The sequence below is a fragment of the Anas platyrhynchos genome, chromosome 18 (assembly GCF_047663525.1).
Source record: "Anas platyrhynchos isolate ZD024472 breed Pekin duck chromosome 18, IASCAAS_PekinDuck_T2T, whole genome shotgun sequence".
NCBI classification, from domain to species: Eukaryota; Metazoa; Chordata; class Aves; order Anseriformes; family Anatidae; genus Anas; species Anas platyrhynchos.
Window position 1 is genome coordinate 1046606 of NC_092604.1, and position 15946 is coordinate 1062551.

The following is a 15946-nucleotide window of genomic DNA, read 5'->3' on the forward strand; positions in this document are numbered from 1 at the left end:
CCTCAGCAATAGGACCTCAGCATTATGACCTCAGCATTGTGACCTCAGCATTGTGACCTCAGCATTTTGACCTCAGCAATAGGACCTCAGCAATAGGACCTCAGCTTTGTGATCTCAGCATTGTGACCTCAGCAATAGGACCTCAGTAATAGGACCTCATCATTAGGACCTCAGAAATAGGACCTCAGCATTGTGACCTCATCATTGTGACCTCAGCATTGTGACCTCAGCAATAGGACCTCAGCAATAGGACCTCAGCATTGTGACCTCAGCATTGTGACCTCAGCATTGTGACCTCAGCAATAGGACCTCAGCAATAGGACCTCAGTTTTGTGATCTCAGCATTGTGACCTCAGCAATAGGACCTCAGTAATAGGACCTCAGCAATAGGACCTCAGCATTGTGACCTCAGCATTGTGACCTCAGCAATAGGACCTCAGCATTGTGACCTCAGCAATAGGACCTCAGCATTGTGATCTAATTATTGTGACCTCAGTAATAGGACCTCAGTAATAGGACCTCAGCAATAGGACCTCAGCATTGTGACCTCAGCAATAGGACCATAGCAATATGACCTCAGCATTAGGACCTCAGCAATAGGACCTCTGCAATAGGACCTCAGCAATTGGACCTCAGCAATAGGACCTCAGCAATAGGACCTCAGCATTGTGATCTCAGCATTGTGACCTCAGCATTGTGACCTCAGGAATAGGACCTCAGCAATAGGACCTCAGCAATAGGACCTCAGAATTGTGACCTCTCCATTGTGACCTCAGCAAAGGGACCTCAGCATTGTGACCTCAGCAATAGGACCTCAGCAATAGGACCTCAGCAATAGGACCTCAGCATTGTGACCTCATCAATAGGACCTCAGCAAGAGGACCTCAGCAATAGGACCTCAGCATTGTGACCTCAGCAATAGGACCTCAGCATTGTGACCTCAGCAATAGGACCTCAGCAATAGGACCTCAGCATTGTGACCTAAGCAATAGGACCACAGCAATAGGACCTCAGCAATAGGACCTCAGCAATGGGACGTCAGCAATAGGACCTCAGCATTGTGACCTCAGCAATAGGACCTCAGCAATAGGACCTCAGCAATAGGACCTCAGCAATAGGACCTCAGCACTGTGACCTCAGCAATAAGACCTCAGCAATAGGACCTCAGCTATAGGACCTCAGCATTGTGACCTCAGCATTCTGACCTCAGCAATAGGACCTCAGCATTATGACCTCAGCATTGTGACCTCAGCATTGTGACCTCAGCATTGTGACCTCAGCAATAGGACCTCAGCAATAGGACCTCAGCATTGTGACCTCAGCATTGTGACCTCAGCAATAGGACCTCAGCAATAGGACCTCAGCAATAGTACCACAGCAATAGGACCTCAGCATTGTGACCTCAGCAATAGTACCTCATCAATAGGACCTCAGCATTGTGACCTCAGCATTGTGACCTCAGCAATAGGACCTCAGCATTGTGACCTCAGCATTGTGACCTCAGCAATAGGACCTCAGCAATAGGACCTCAGCAATAGGACCTCAGCATTGTGACCTCAGCAATAGGACCTCAGCAATAGGACCTCAGCAATAGGACGTAAGCATTGTGACCTCAGCAAAAGGACCTCAGCAATAGGACCTCAGCATTGTGACCTAAGCAATAGGACCACAGCAATAGGACCTCAGCAATAGGACCTCAGCAATAGGACGTCAGCAATAGGACCTCAGCATTGTGACCTCAGCAATAGGACCTCAGCAATAGGACCTCAGCAATAGGACCTCAGCAATAGGACCTCAGCAATAGGACCTCAGCATTGTGACCTCAGCAAGAGGACCTCATTAATAGGACCTCAGCAATAGGACCTCAGCAATAGGACCTCAGCAATAGCACCTCTGCAATAGGACCTCGGCAATAGGACCTGAGCAATAGGACCTCAGCAATAGGACCTCTGCAATAGGACCTCAGCAATAGGACCTCAGCAATAGGACCTCAGCAATAGCACCTCTGCAATAGGACCTCGGCAATAGGACCTCGGCAATAGGACCTCGGCAATAGGACCTAAGCATTTTGACCTCAGAAATAGGACCTCTGCAATAGGACCTCAGCAATAGGACCTCTGCAATAGGACCTCAGCATTGTGACCTCAGCATTGTGACATCAGCATTGTGACCTCAGCAATAGGACCTCAGCAATAGGACCCCAGCAATAGGACCTAAGCATTGTGACCTCAGCAATAGGACCACAGCAATACGACCTCAGCAATAGGACCTCAGCAATAGGACCTCAGCATTGTGACCTCAGCAATAGGACCTCAGCAATAGGACCTCAGCACTGTGACCTCAGCAATAAGACCTCAGCAATAGGACCTCAGCTATAGGACCTCAGCATTGTGACCTCAGCATTCTGACCTCAGCAATAGGACCTCAGCATTATGACCTCAGCATTGTGACCTCAGCATTGTGACCTCAGCATTTTGACCTCAGCAATAGGACCTCAGCAATAGGACCTCAGCTTTGTGATCTCAGCATTGTGACCTCAGCAATAGGACCTCAGTAATAGGACCTCAGCAATAGGACCTCAGCATTGTGACCTCAGCATTGTGACCTCAGCAATAGGACCTCAGCATTGTGACCTCAGCAATAGGACCTCAGCAATAGGACCTCAGCATTGTGACCTCAGCATTGTGACCTCAGCATTGTGACCTCAGCAATAGGACCTCAGCAATAGGACCTCAGCTTTGTGATCTCAGCATTGTGACCTCAGCAATAGGACCTCAGTAATAGGACCTCAGCAATAGGACCTCAGCATTGTGACCTCAGCATTGTGACCTCAGCAATAGGACCTCAGCATTGTGACCTCAGCAATAGGACCTCAGCATTGTGATCTCATTATTGTGACCTCAGTAATACGACCTCAGCAATAGGACCTCAGCAATAGGACCTCAGCATTGTGACCTCAGCATTCTGACCTCAGCAATAGGACCTCAGCATTATGACCTCAGCAATAGGACCTCTGCAATAGGACCTCAGCAATTGGACCTCAGCAATAGGACCTCAGCAATAGGACCTCAGCATTGTGATCTCAGCATTGTGACCTCAGCATTGTGACCTCAGGAATAGGACCTCAGCAATAGGACCTCAGCAATAGGACCTCAGAATTGTGACCTCTCCATTGTGACCTCAGCAAAGGGACCTCAGCATTGTGACCTCAGCAATAGGACCTCAGCAATAGGACCTCAGCAATAGGACCTCAGCATTGTGACCTCATCAATAGGACCTCAGCAAGAGGACCTCAGCAATAGGACCTCAGCATTGTGACCTCAGCAATAGGACCTCAGCATTGTGACCTCAGCAATAGGACCTCAGCAATAGGACCTCAGCATTGTGACCTAAGCAATAGGACCACAGCAATAGGACCTCAGCAATAGGACCTCAGCAATAGGACGTCAGCAATAGGACCTCAGCATTGTGACCTCAGCAATAGAACCTCAGCAATAGGACCTCAGCAATAGGACCTCAGCAATAGGACCTCAGCATTGTGACCTCAGCATTGTGACCTCAGCAAGAGGACCTCAGTAATAGGACCTCAGCAATAGGACCTCAGCAATAGGACCTCTACAATAGGACCTCAGCAATAGGACCTCAGCAATAGGACCTCAGCAATAGCACCTCTGCAATAGGACCTCAGCAATAGCACCTCTGCAATAGGACCTCGGCAATAGGACCTCGGCAATAGGACCTCGGCAATAGGACCTAAGCATTTTGACCTCAGCAATAGGACCTCTGCAATAGGACCTCAGCAATAGGACCTCAGCAATAGGACCTCAGCATTGTGACCTCAGCATTGTGACATCAGCATTGTGACCTCAGCAATAGGACCTCAGCAATAGGACCCCAGCAATAGGACCTCAGCATTGTGACCTCAGCATTGTGACATCAGCATTGTGACCTCAGCAATAGGACCTCAGCAATAGGACCCCAGCAATAGGACCTAAGCATTGTGACCTCAGCAATAGGACCACAGCAATACGACCTCAGCAATAGGACCTCAGCAATAGGACCTCAGCATTGTGACCTCAGCAATAGGACCTCAGCAATAGGACCTCAGCACTGTGACCTCAGCAATAAGACCTCAGCAATAGGACCTCAGCTATAGGACCTCAGCATTGTGACCTCAGCATTCTGACCTCAGCAATAGGACCTCAGCATTGTGACCTCAGCATTGTGACCTCAGCAATAGGACCTCAGCAATAGGACCTCAGCAATAGGACCTCAGCAATAGGACCTCAGCATTGTGACCTCAGCATTGTGACCTCAGCAATAGGACCTCAGCAATAGGACCTCAGCAATAGTACCACAGCAATAGGACCTCAGCATTGTGACCTCAGCAATAGTACCTCATCAATAGGACCTCAGCATTGTGACCTCAGCATTGTTACCTCAGCAATAGGACCTCAGCATTGTGACCTCAGTAATAGGACCTCAGCAATAGGACCTCAGCAATAGGACCTCAGCATTGTGACCTCAGCAATAGGACCATAGCAATATGACCTCAGCAATAGGACCTCAGCAATAGGACCTCAGCAATAGGACCTCAGCATTGTGACCTCAGTAATAGGACCTTAGCAATAGGACCTCAGCAATAGGACCTCAGCATTGTGACCTCCGCAATAGGACCTCATCAATAGGACCTCAGCAGTAGGACCTCAGCAATAGGACCTCAGAATTGTGACCTCTGCATTGTGACCTCAGCAATAGGACCTCAGCAATAAAACCTCAGCATTGTGACCTCAGCAATAGGACCTCAGCAATAGGACGGAAGCATTGTGACCTCAGCATTGTGACCTCAGCACTGTGACCTCAGCAATAGGACCTCAGCAATAGGACCTCAGCAATAGGACCTCAGCATTGTGACCTCAGCAATAGGACCTCAGCAATAGGACCTCAGCATTGTGACCTCAGCATTGTGACCTCAGCAATAGGACCTCAGCAATAGGACCTCAGCAATAGGACCTCAGCATTGTGACCTCAGCAATAGGACCTCTGCATTTTGACCTCAGCATTGTGACCTCAGCAATAGTACCTCATCAATAGGACCTCAGCATTGTGACCTCAGCATTGTGACCTCAGCAATAGGACCTCAGCATTGTGACCTCAGCATTGTGACCTCAGCATTGTGACCTCAGCAATAGGACCTCTGCATTTTGACCTCAGCATTGTGACCTCAGCAATAGGACCTCAGCAATAGGACCTCAGCATTGTGACCTCAGCAAAAGTGTTGGGAATTGGCATAATTGTTCAATCTAAGCTTGCTTTAAGCAACCAGGGGTAGGCCTTAGAAATCTCAGGGCCTGCTGTAGCTGAGCAAACCAAGCTGCCAGAGTAACTGTGAGAAGCTCCCACAGCAATGACTCCCACATCACCCAATTAAGGAACTCAGAAAATATTGTTATCAGCAGCTGGCCTCAAGGACTAGGTCTACGCGACCGTTAAGCACAAAGGGGGTTGTTTTCCTAACTTCTAATCAAAAGGTGGTGTTATTTTCTTAACAGTTTGTCTGGTGCTTTTGACCAATAATCTTGTGTGAAACACTGTCCACCCCTGTAAAATTGACTATAAAAGTTGGGCTATTCGGGCAATAAAATGGTGAAGCATGATCTGACTCTGCTGGTGTCTGTCGTGCTTTCGGCCGTGCTTCCTGCAACAAATGGCGCCCGAACAGGCTGAGACCTGAACAAGGCCTGAACAGGACATCGCAGCGGGACAGACATCGCACCGGAGCAGGACATCGCAGCCGAGCACGGACATCGCAGCGGCGCCGGGGCAAACATCGCAGCGCAGTGGGACACCAGTGCAGCGGGACACCAGCGGCGCCGGCACATCCGAACGCAGGTAGACCAGGAGACCAGCGGCGTCGGGACCAGCGGCGTTGGGACATCGGCGCGGCGCCGGGACCAGTGCCGCCGGGGACCAGCGCCGGGGTCACAGCGCCGAGACTGAGACATCGGAGCGCCACCGGAACTTCGGAGCGGGCATCGGAGCGGCGCTGCAGCTGACCAGACACCGAGCCGCACACGCTGTACACAGGACTCACGGTGAGACGCGCTACTCCCGGTGAGAGACGCGGAAAACGCGGTACTCCCGGTGAGAGACGCGGGACACGGTGGGACGCGGGGACGCGGGGACTCACGGTGAGAGACGCGGGGTACGGAACCGCGCAGGAAATTGAAGTAATCGCGGGACATTGAAGTAATCGCGGTGGAGGTGAAAGGGACGATAATCCCCACACCCGCAGTCTGACAGGTGACTGGGACGTAACGGGATGTAAACGCGGAATCCCCGCACCCGAGAGCACCTATAGAGGGTCTCTGTCAGTCATGTGTCTCGCAAAGGCTGCAACAGCATAAATAGAGGCATGGAGGCATATGATTTGCTCAAATGCTTTTTAGAAAACCGCAGCACGCAGGGTATAGACTGCAAAAAAGATTTACCAGGATTATTAGCATATGGAGTAACAAAGGGTTGTTTTATCAATCCGGATACAGTTTTTGAACACGCAGAGTGGTGCAAATTTGGGGACAAATTGTTTGATGAAGTTATTAATGACAATAAGACTGCTAACAAATTATTGAAGCCTTGGAAAGCAGTCACTAACGCCTTGGCTATACATCAGGCTGAGCAGAGAGTCGCTGCTGCCGCTACAGAGCGACTGGGATTGCCAGGAAGAGCTGGTAGTGTTAACCCTCAGATGGACGAGGAAATAAGAGAGCAAAAACCAGACAGAAAAAACACAAGCCCGTTTACAGACGGTGTTCAACAGAGGCAGAGGATGTGGAACCAAATAGCAATTGAGGCCCTATGTGAGGGTGAACACGAGATAGCTGCACAATTGATTCCAGAGGCCTTCCCGGTAATATACTCACCACCGGACACCCAGGGTAATGTTACGGTTAATCTAGTGAATTTGGACTGGAAATTGTTAACTCAGCTGCGGTCCACAGTAAATGACTCAGGTCTGAAAGGTGAACCTACGACACACATGCTGGACTACATTTGGGGAACAAATATTTTGCTTCCAGGAGACATACGCAATAATGAAGTTAATTTTGACCCAACACCAGCAGCTCTTATTTAATGCCCATTGGCAGGCTGCTTGTCAAGAAGCAGTCGCAGTGATAAGACCACCGGGGGACCCTTTACATGGGGTCACGCTGGAAGAGTTGATGGGGATAGGACCGTATTTTAGGACAGAAGCACAGGCCTTGCTGGGACCTGATAAAGCCAAGGAATCAATGAGAACGGCCAGAAGAGCATTGGATCGGATAAAGGGGCCAGGGGGAATACCTTCCTACATGGGAATCAAACAGGGTAGAGAGGAACCATTTGGGCTTTTTATTGATCGTGTAGCAAACGCCATACAGGCGGCAGGGGTGCCCGATTACCTCAAGGACATGATATTAAAACAGTGCGCAATTCAGAATAGCAACCCCTCTACTCGCAATATATTGGCTTCCTTGCCCGTGACATGGACAATCGAGGAAGGGTTGGAAAGAATGGCTCAGGTACCAGTAGGCCCACAGGCTATGTTAGTAGAAGCAGTAAAGCAATTAGGTGACAGCATGCGAGAACAGGCACAGGCTGTGAAAGAGCATGCTGAGTTTACACAGAGTCAGGTCCTTGCAGCTCTTGCTCCTTTGCAAACCGCCGGTGGTCAAGTACCACCCCCTAGTAACCAATTACCACACCACTGCCGATGTTATCGTTGTGGTGCTTTTGGACACGTGAGACGAAACTGCAAAGCTGGGGCAGTATGGTGCTCAAATTGTCAGTCGAACAATCACAAGGAAGCGGCATGTCGACGCAACATGCCGGGAAACGGCCGGAACAGCGGCAAGAGTCGCAAACGCCTCCCGTGGCCGCTCCGCTCCCGGCCCTGGCCCCAGCGCCGGCACCGGCCGGGGCAGCGCGGCCGCGGGCGGCCACCTCTCGGCTGGGGCCGGTCCCGGTCCCTGTGCCCGAAGTTTCCCAAGCCCGCCCCGCCGAGGCGGAGGATGCAGCAGGACGGCGCGGAGCAGGGCGGCTTCCCCTGGCCGGAGCCGCTGCCCGTGGCCGGCCCGGCGCTGCCGTTCCGCTGCCCGCGCTGCGGGGAGCGCGGTCGGTTCGGCCGTGGCGCGCATGTCAGGGCGAAGTTCAGCAGGATGGTGGAGGCCGTGGACAAGACGAAGGAGAAGCGGCTCGACAGGCTGACCGGGGAGCTGGCCCAGAAGACGGCGGAGCTGCTGGAGGTGCGGGAGGCCTTCATGCAGCTCTCGCAGAAGAAGCAGGAGGTGCAGCGAAGGGAGCGGGTGCTCAGCAGGCAGGTGGACGTGGCAGTGGAGATGATCGCGGCCTTGAAGCAGCGCCTCAGCGAGTTCGAGGAGGAGGCAGAAAAAGAATTGCAGGGAAAAGCCAGGCTCCAGCACTTCATTGAGAACCTGCTGCAGCGCATGGACCTGGCAGAGAGGCAGCTAGAGTATTACCAAAACCAGCAGATCTCCTGCAGCTGTATAGCAGATGTTACACGCTCTTTCCTAACTAGTAATCATGTGTCTCATCCATTTGTGGTGAATGGTCAGTGGCAAAAAGAAAAGGGGGAGAGTAAGGGGCGGCAAAGACAGAAACGGTACCAGGAGGATGCCACTGACACTGACGGCACGGGTAATAGCAGTAGTATAAGTGACACAGGTGCGGGGCGGCGGGCACCAGTGTCCTGGAAATGTGATGGTGATGAAGACTGCTCAGATGGCAGTGATGAGAGTGCTTGTGTGAAGAAGACGTGCTGAATCTGACTTTGTGTGCAATAGTGGTCAGCGTGTGCCAAACAGATGGCAGTGTGATGGGGATCCGGACTGTGAAGATGGGTCTGACGAGAGTGCTGAGCTGTGTCATATGAGAACATGCCGGGTAAATGAAATCAGCTGTGGTCCTCAGTCGACCCAGTGTATCCCAGTGTCATGGAAATGTGATGGTGAAAGAGACTGTGACAGTGGAGAAGATGAAGAGAATTGTGGCAATGTGATTTGTAGTGCAGCAGAGTCCACATGCAGTAGTGGGCAATGTATTTCCAAAAGCTTTGTCTGCAATGGTCAAGGTGACTGCTCCGACCACTCGGATGAATCTTTGGAGCAGTGTGGCCGTCAGCCTGCACCTCTGGTGAAGTGTTATGTGAGTGAGGTGCAGTGCGGCTCAGGTGAAAAAGACTGTGACAGAGATCCTGATTGCAAGGATGGAAGTGATGAAATTAACTGCCCTTCTCAGACTTGCAGGCCAGACCAGTTCAGATGTGAAGATGGGAACTGTGTCCATGGAAGTAGGCAGTGCAGTGGTGTGAGAGACTGTCTGGATGGCACTGATGAAGCAAACTGTAACGATGTTATTCAGTGCTCTGGACCTGGCAAATTCAAGTGCAGAAGTGGAGAATGCATAGATACCAATAAAGTGTGTAACCAGCAGAGAGACTGCAAGGACTGGGGTGATGAGCCCCTGAAGGAATGCATCATAAATGAATGTGACTGTCCAGCTGGGTTTGAGTTTGTAGACAAGAGAAACTGTGGAGATATTGATGTATGTCAAAGCCCTGGTATCTGTAGTCAAATATGTATCAACCTGAAAGGTGGCTACAAATGTGAACGTAGCCCTGGATATCAGATGAATCCTGCTACAGGAACCTGGAAAGTGCCATACCGGTACAAAAATACAAATAACACCTGTGATTACAATGACACTGCTAAGCAGGGCTTAGGGGTTTATGGCACGGAGACAAGGGGTAACAACTACAGTGTTTGGAACAATTGTACAGCTTTGGCCTTACCTCCTGATGTTTTTCTGATTTGTGGGGATAGGGCCTGGCAAGGTATCACTGCAAATGCTATCAGAAGTCCATGTTACTTAGATAAACTCATTGTATTTGCTTCTAGCTTGTTGCAGTTGTATGAAATCAACAGACATAAATGGGCATTGCTTGCACCGGATAGCAATGATAATGTTGAATTGTGTGGGGTTGCAGCTAGAGCGGCATTGGCAATTTTAGTGCTTGGAGTGGCATCTGTGGCCGCACGTAACAACTGCTTGGCTGTGGGGATCGGCTGTGGTATGGACGCCCCTAGGTGCACCCTGAGCGTTTTGTTCGGAGGGGACTCCACTCTCAGCTGCTCACCGCAGGAGCAGACAAATATCTCCTGTAGCTGCAGACAAACAGTAGGTTTTCAGCTGCTGGAGGGATACTAACTGGAGTATTAATAATTATATGTGTTATTCTTAAATGTCCAGGTATTTTGTGTTGAAAGTATTTGTGTAAGGGTAAGGTTTTAAAACAAAGTGTTGCAAGTCACTTCACGAGGAACACAATGAGAGACAAAACTTGTTTGTTTGCTTATCATTCTAAATTATATTCTTGTGGTATGATTGAGGATGTTGTATGATTGAGAGTGAGATGTGCCAGAGGCCTCTGGGTGTATGATTGTGCTCTGTATGTGTGATTGTACTGTGTACTGTGTGAGTGAGAGTGCATATAGCCATAGTCCAGGTTATCGTTGCCATAGTGCAGGATTCTGGAATATAGCCTTAGTACAGGTTATTGTTGCCACAGTGTAGGATCCTGGGATATAACCACAGTGCAGGCTAAAAGCATAGGTAATTGGTGCCAGCAAAAATCATAGAAAAATGGATTTATTAAAAAGATTCAATATGATATCAATCCTTTCAATCAATGGTTCACTGATTTGTTTGAAACAATGCATAGATGGTGACTGGGATTAGTCAAAGGGGCATTAAGGATTCTGTTCATTGTGGTGTCAATCATCATTACACGTAATATTGTGATAAATGTGGTTAAAGGGTTATTTGCAAAATGTTATAGGGATTTTGAAGTGGTGCCGGGAACAGGTATCCAGTGGATCACTGTAAAGTGGACTGAAGCAGTTTTAGAATCTGCACACGCTGAAGACGACCAAGAAGAGGTTCCTGATAATCTGACAATGACGTGGGCTGTGACACCTCAAGGACTGTCAAGAACAGCCTTTGATCACCATCAAGTGATTAGGTTTAAGTGTGTTACTATTAAGTTGTGTTGCTTACTATTAAATTGTGTTACCATTAAGTGTTTACAGTAATTGTGGTGTTATTAGGGTTAAGTTGTATAGTTGTGTTATGTTATGTATTTGACATCTGATGTAAAACCAAGTACTGCTTGTACTAAAAGAAAACGGGGGAATTGTTGGGAATTGGCATAATTGTTCGATCTAAGCTTGCTTTAAGCAACCAGGGGTAGGCCTTAGAAATCTCAGGGCCTGCTGTAGCTGAGCAAACCAAGCTGCCAGAGTAACTGTGAGAAGCTCCCACAGCAATGACTCCCACATCACCCAATTAAGGAACTCAGAAAATATTGTTATCAGCAGCTGGCCTCAAGGACTAGGTCTACGCGACCGTTAAGCACAAAGGGGGTTGTTTTCCTAACTTCTAATCAAAAGGTGGTGTTATTTTCTTAACAGTTTGTCTGGTGCTTTTGACCAATAATCTTGTGTGAAACACTGTCCACCCCTGTAAAATTGACTATAAAAGTTGGGCTATTCGGGCAATAAAATGGTGAAGCATGATCTGACTCTGCTGGTGTCTGTCGTGCTTTCGGCCGTGCTTCCTGCAACACAAAAGGACCTCAGCAATAGGACCTCAGCATTGTGATCTCAGCATTGTGACCTCAGCAATAAGACCTCAGCAGTAGGACCTCAGCATTGTGATCTAAGCAATAGCACCATAGCATTGTGACCTCAGCATTGTGACCTCAGCAATAGGACCTCAGCATTGTGACCTCCGCAATAGGACCTCAGCCATAAGACCTCAGCAAAAGGACCTCAGCATTGTGACCTCAGCAATAGGACCTCAGTAATAGGACCTCAGCATTGTGACCTCAGCATTGTGACCTCAGTAATACGACCTCAGCAATAGGACCTCAGCATTGTGACCTCAGCAATAGGACCTCAGCAATAGGACCTCAGAAATAGGACCTCAGAAATAGGACCTCAGAAATAGGACCTCAGAAATAGGACCTCAGGAATAGGACCTCAGGAATAGGACCTCTGCATTTTGACCTCAGCAATAGGACCTCAGCATTGTGACCTCAGCAATAGGACCTCAGCAGTAGGACCTCAGCATTGTGACCTCAGCAAAAGGACCTCAGCAATAGGACCTCAGCATTGTGATCTCAGCATTGTGACCTCAGCAATAAGACCTCAGCAGTAGGACCTCAGCATTGTGACCTCAGCAATAGGACCTCAGCAATAGGACCTCAGCATTGTGACCTCAGCAATAGGACCACAGCAACAGGACCTCAGCAATAGGACCTCAGCAATAGGACCTCAGCATTGTGACCTCAGCAATAGGACCTCAGCTATAGGACCTCAGCTATAGGACCTCAGCCTTGTGACCTCAGCAATAGGACCTCAGCATTGTGACCTCAGCATTGTGACCTCAGCAATAGGACCTCAGCATTGTGACCTCAGCATTGTGACCTCAGCAATAGGACCTCAGCAATAGGACCTCAGCAATAGGACCACAGCAACAGGACCTCAGCATTGTGACCTCAGCAATAGTACCTCAGCAATAGGACCTCAGCATTGTGACCTCAGCATTGTGACCTCAGCAACAGGACCTCAGCATTGTGACCTCAGCAATAGGACCTCAGCAATAGGACCTCAGCATTGTGACCTCAGCAATAGGACCTCAGCAATAGGACCTCAGCAATAGGACCTCAGCAATAGGACCTCCGCAATAGGACCTCAGCATTGTGACCTCAGCAATAGGACCTCAGCTATAGGACCTCCTCATTGTGACCTCAGCATTGTGACCTCAGCATTGTGACCTCAGCATTGTGACCTCAGCAATAGGACCTCAGCAATAGGACCTCAGCAGTAGGACCTCAGCATTGTGATCTCAGCATTGTGTCATCAGCATTGTGACCTCCGCAATAGGACCTCAGCATTGTGACCTCAGCATTGTGACCTCAGCAATAGGACCTTCAGCAATAGGACCTCAGCATTAGGACCTCAGCATTAGGACCTCAGCATTAGGACCTCAGCAATTGGACCTCAGCAAAGGGACCTCAGCAATAGGACCTCAGCAATAGGACCTCAGAATTGTGACCTCTTCATTGTGACCTCAGCAATAGGACCTCAGCAATAGGACCTCAGAAATAGGACCTCAGCAATAGGACATCAGCAAAAGACCTCAGCAATAGGACCTCAGCAGTAGGACCTCAGCATTGTGACCTCAGCAATAGAACCTCAGCATTGTGATCTCAGCATTGTGACCTCAGGAATAGGACCTCAGCAATAGGACCTCAGCAATAGGATTTCAGCAATAGGACCTCAGCATTGTGACCTCAGCAATAGGACATCAGCAAAAGACCTCAGCAATAGGACCTCAGCAGTAGGACCTCAGCATTGTGACCTCAGCAATAAGTCCTCAGCAATAGGACCTCAGCATTGTGACCTCAGCATTGTGACCTCAGCATTGTGACCTCAGCAATAGGACCTCAGCAATAGGACCACAGCAATAGGACCACAGCAATAGGACCACAGCAATAGGACCACAGCACTGTGACCTCAGCAATAGCACCTCAGCATTGTGACCTCAGCATTGTGACCTCAGCAATAGGACCTCAGCAATAGGACCTCAGCATTGTGACATCTGCATTGTGACCTCAGCAATAGGACGTCAGCAATAGGACCTCAGAATTGTGACCTCTGCATTGTGACCTCAGCAATAGGACCTCTGAAATGTGACCTAAGCAATAGGAGCTCAGCAATAGGACCTCAGCAGTAGGACCTCATCATTCTGACCTCAGAAATAAGACCTCAGCAATAGGACCTCAGTGTTTTAAATGTCTCAGGATTCAAATTAGGATTAAATAAAAAAATAGGATTTATTAAAAGAATATAAAGGAATAGAGGTAAGCAAACAGCGCTGGGTGCACCGGGAGTCTCTGCTCCACCAGGACGCACACCAGTTACATCAAGCAGCTGATTTTTATGCACCTAGACTAATACATATTCATTACTACTTCTAAAAAAAAATAGATTATTATAATTAGGTTCCAGGGTCCTGTCCCTCCTACTGGAGCATGCGCATCAGTCTCCTCTGGGGGTCTCTAGGGGTCTTTCATGCTGAAGGCTTGTAGTCTTCCTCTCACCCGTTGTACTTACTCGGCACTATTCCAAGTTTATGGAACACTCTCTGTACACTCTCCACAGGTCTTGTCTCCCAACCGTCCTTCAGCTTCTTTTTCCTTCCTCTTAATCTCTTGGCCCCCCTGGCCAGATACCAAGGATCCTCATAGTATCCCATAACAGTCACTAGTTGTTATCAGTTGTTCTGAAACTCCCAGACATCAAACACAAACAGCTTTCTTATTTGACGCTTCACGAGTAATTAAAACTTTCTTCCCCAGCCATTCACAGACACATCTATAGCAGTGTTAAGTTAATCTCGAAGAAGACAGGAAAAAAAGGCTGTAACTGTTAGAAATAGAAGTCCGGAATAACAAAAGCAAACAGGTTCATAAATTTAGGGAGTGTTTTCTGAAGACGTGATAAATTGACTGGAATGAGGGGGAGACTGGGATACACTGCATCTGTGGTTCAAGAATTAAATTGCCAGTGCAGGGCCCAGAGGCAGACAGGATTCAAACAGAATTGTTCTTTATGGACACGAATTTATGGACACGAATTGGAATTGTTAAAACATTCCTCACATGCCTATACATACATACAATCAGGATAGGTAACAAACAATCCTTTGAGTTCCATAACTTAACAGTCCCCATTCTGCCAGCCTGTTCCTCTTCACTTCTTTTTCCTGCTTCTGTACTGATGTAACTTCATAGTGTTGCCTTTTTTTTTTTTTTTTTTTTTAAGAGCAGGCTCCCCTCTAATACCCTTCTCTCCACAGCAGTTCTTTTCAAAACAACTGTTTAATTAGTCAAACAACTTTGAATGTAACAACAATAGCAAACACCCAGAAACATCCATGCCTTAATGGCTGGAGAACAAGAAACCACCTGGAGAACAAGAAACCCCAGACTGCATGGAGTCTCCTGAATTACCCTTCTTTGTTAATATCAACCATTTTCTCGACACGAATTACCACTCCATATATAACATTTCCCCAACTTGTATTTCAAAGGTTCACAAAAATAAGCCTTTTCGGTTACACCCTTTTACCTTAACATAATCATTCCGTAAAGGCATTAATGCTTGATTTAGAACTGAATACGTTGCCCCATATCAATAAGAAATTTCACTTCTGTTCCTCTCCTAACTTCATTATAATCAGTGGAGGATCTGCTAGGGTAGATTCCCGGGGTCCCCATTAGACCTGTTGAAATCAGGGGCCGATGATTACCCTAGAAAAAGGCTAGTCGATTTGTCCTCTGAAGCCAGGTCCAAACCGTTTTGTTTTTGTTTTTGTTTTTGTTTTTTTCTTTCTTCCCCATTACATTTCAGAGTTGGTCCAAAAATTCCACAGGGGTTTCTTTTAGACCTTGTTGGAAGCATATTCTCAATTCCCAATTCGTCCAGATTCTAGTATTTACTTAACCGTTCATAATTTTCAGGATGATTAGGGTCTTAGTGGGGGTCGGTCAGGAAAATGCAATTGTCCACAGTTTCCTGAGCGATCCTGTGAGAAACACTCCGTAGCCAATAACTTAGGCTCAGGCGAGGATCTCAGTGAAGTAGTAATTTATTCGCAATTGCAATGGCGGGCGCCCCACAAGCAGGAGAGAGCGCCTCTACTAGTTCCAAAACACAGTTTATATACCTTTTGATGGCAGGACCCTCCCCTGTTTCCCCACTGAGTGGGTAATCCAGGTTCACAATCTATCTGATGCTTCACAAACAATGCATGGCCTTCA